Genomic DNA, 3874 nt, shown 5'->3' with positions numbered 1-3874 from the left:
TTTCTCTTGGGCAGGTAATCAACAGAAGCAACACCAACCAGGGGCAAATCAGCAGCAAAGGCAAGGATCGCAACCTGGATTCCAGCCATTGCAGCAGCTACACCAACAATCCTTTAATAGAGGAAGTCATGTGTCGAGTTCAACGTCTCCGCTTGAAAACCTCGGAATATATCACCCAGAACGACGCATTGCCAAAAAGCCAAGCGTCATCCATCAGAAATCTGGAGATACATGTGGGGCAAATTGTGTTGGATGGACACCATCACGCAGCAGAAGAAATCAAGAACCATAAGCACTCTAGTTCATTAATTTTGGTTGAAAAGAAACATGCTAAAAACAAAGTATAATGGGTTTCATGCACATACCTTGGTCGAACCAACAAAATCTCAATTTTCAGCTGCAAATTCCTCTGAATCCTTGTGTAAAACACCACAAGATCTTCCCTACTATCCTCTTGATGCTCTAGATTGAGTTATGGGACTCAAAATAAGCTGGAATCAAAGGGGATATGGATAAAACTTACTGAATATAACCCATTGAAGAACACCTTCTTCATTCGAATTTTTTAGCAAAAATTCAGTCGGTTATATTCTCTTTCTTCACTCCAATCTCTTCAATATATTGCAGACTATCATGCAAAGAGATGTGTTGTATGGGATGCAGCTCATGCTTGGAGTAAAGCAAAGGAAAAAGTGGGTTCCTTGTAAGCTACTTTGAAGATGAACTTGAAAATCCATTTTCAAGTTTGTGTAATTTTTTCATTTTCCAAAATCCAAAATTGATTTTAAAATAATATTTTATTTATAAAATCAATAATTTATTAATTTTACAAATTAATTTCAAAAATTAATTTTCTAATAAAATTAATAAATAACTATTTAAACAATTTAAATAATTCTAATTAATTTAATATCTAATATTAAATTAATTTTTACACAAATTCATCTTCATATATTTAAATCATATTTAAATATATTTTCTCCAATTTCGTTTGATTCTAATTTGAACGTTTTAAATTAACTTATCACAATACTCTAGAGCTATCCATTTCCGAGCTAGTAGGGGGACCTCATGAACCTACAGATCATGGGCTCCAACGATCCGAGATTAATCGGCTAAACTCATTAGACCAATCTAACCCCAATTCGTTAACTAATGGGTCACTCCACTAAAGCCCATAGTTGAACTCCCCTCACTGTAGATATATTATGTCCACTCGATATAACCATGATTAGTAAGTTAACCCTTCACAGGTTGTTCGCAATAACGGCTGGGTCAAATATCTATTTTACCCCCGAAATTACCTCTTGTTCCTTAAGTCCCCACTGATTCCCTAATGAACAATTGTTTTGTGATCCAATCACAAAATCGAGTCCCTTTCATGCCAAATGGGAGGGCAGGATCCCTTGTTCAAGCCCCAGAATCAACACTTAAGGGAACAACCTCTCTACTATCCCTAAAGCGGGTAGAAGCGAATTCCCTCTTTCACTCTATGTCCCCAGCTATCTATCCAGTCTTACCCCTGAAATGGCAGTCATATTGGGTCGGCGTTGTTGAGCCAACCCTCATCTATGCAAATCTAAGGGCAATCCCAGATAAATAGAAGTTCATAGTTAGCTCAGGATTAAGGTCAAGTTACCTAGGTCATCGCTTTGAAATAGTCAGTCTTAAATAGTAAACAACATTATAAAGTAAGAGTGACTCATTTCGTGGTCCGATCTTGTACAAACTCTTTTGCACAAGGACACCCCCACTCCTCATGTCCAACATGAACGAATTAGGATCACTTCGTTTGTAGCACTTTACAACTCCTTATAACAACTACAGAGCAGGCAGTATCCAATAGTGTTACCAGAATAAGGTACCCAACCTTATCCATGTACTATAGATCACTATTTACTCGAACCTGATCCACCTTTATGTCTCCACATAAAGTTTAAGTACTCATCCAATAGTCAAGAGACTTTTAGGTTTATTGGATTGATATTCAAGCAATAGATCTATTCAATAACACCTTTATTGAATTTTCAGAATAAGCTCCATTGTTTACATACCGCGAGTTTTAGGACATAAAACCCAACAGATTACCAGTGAGTTGAAAAATTGGTAGCCAGGAGTCTTATCCAGCAATACGGAAGACCCAGGAAATAACAACGAAAAAGAGCAATATCATGCGGTGACATTGCAAAGTGGCAAACCTCTTGTAGAAAGAACCATGAACCCAAGAACCAACAATCCTTCAAAAGAGCTCAACATATGCCCAACGGCATTGGAATATCAAGAAGAACAGACGCCTGAATCCACAAGCTATTCGAAACCAAGCACGTCTAACGCGGGAAAACCTGTGGTGTAGCTGAACGCACTATTTTCTAGACACTTGATGAAGAAGAATGATGAGCAGCAATTTAAGCTTTTTTTTTTTTTCGAACTCCTGAGGCAACTGCACATTAATATTTCACTTGTAGAAGCCTTAGAAAAAATGCCAAAGTACGTCAAATTCTTGAAGGATATTCTGACAAAGAAGAGGAGAATCAGCGAGACAGAAGTAATTGCCCTAACGCATGAGTGCAATGCGTTAGTCAGCAATAGATTACCCAAGAAATAGAAGGACTCGGGAAGCTTCACAGTCCCATGCTCAATCAGAGGGCTGGACATGGGACATGCATTGTGTGATCTTGGAGCAAGCATCAACCTCATGCCACTGTCAATCTTCAAGAAATTGGGAATTGGTGAAATGTAGACCACTTTTATAATGCTTCAACTCCCTGATAGGACGATCACATATCCTGAAGTAAAGATTGAGGATGTTCTAGTGAAAGTTGACAAATTCATATTCCCAGCAGACATCATCATCCTTGATTATGAAGCAGACAGAGATGTACCAATCATTCTTGGATGACCCTTTCACGCCACTGGGAAAGTATTAATAGATGTGCACAAGGGAGAACTGACCATGCGCGTAGACAATCAAGAAGTGCAATTTAATGTGTTAAATGCATTAAAGTTCTCGGATAATGAAGAATGTCAACTTAACCAAATAGAGTTGCCTGAAAAAGAAGCGACCCAAGTTTGTGAGGTCCTTGCTTGAAGACAGCATGAAGAAACTCGAACCGCCAAGTCTGAGTGAGCGGCAGATGAAGCCAATGCGTCCATCATTGGAAGAACTACCAGAACTAGAACTGAAACCTTCGAGATTCATAGTGAACTTCGATAGGGGCTTCTCTTGAAGCAATAACGCGTTGATCTAGTCGCCTCTTAAAGAATTAGAAGGCTTAGTATATTGCGATGTGTGATTTGCTTAACCACCTTAAATATGCTTTTCTTGGATCAAACAACACCTTACCTGTAATTATTTTAGCAAAACTTTCCAAGCCTAACGAATATTCTCTATTGCAGATGTTGCAAAAACACATGCGGGCAATAGGATGGACGTTGGCTAACATCCGTGGCATCAGCCCATCTTACTGCATGCACAAAATCAAGCTAGAAGAGGGGAAGACTGAATCAATTGAGCCTCAATGAAGGCTAAATCCCATAATGAAGGAAGTAGTCAAGAAAGAGATCATAAAGTGGTTGGACGCAGGAGTAATCTACCCTATATTCGATAGTAGCTGGGTAAGCTCAGTTCAATGCGTCCCCAAAAAGGGAGGAACAACAGTGATAGTCAACAGTAACAACGAGCTCATCCCATCAAGGACTATCACGGGTTGGCGCATCTGTATGGACTATAGGAAACTCAATGCGGCAACCAAGAAGGACCACTTCCCACTTCCCTTCATTAACCAGATGCTTGACCGACTGGCTGGAAAAGAATTTTATTGTTTTCTAGATGGATACTCTGGCTATAACCAAATTTTAATCAACCCAGAAGATC

Source organism: Benincasa hispida, chromosome 7, assembly GCF_027475165.1.
Source record: "Benincasa hispida cultivar pf3 chromosome 7, pf3_genome.v1.1, whole genome shotgun sequence".
NCBI classification, from domain to species: Eukaryota; Viridiplantae; Streptophyta; class Magnoliopsida; order Cucurbitales; family Cucurbitaceae; genus Benincasa; species Benincasa hispida.
This window is presented reverse-complemented; position numbering follows the sequence as displayed.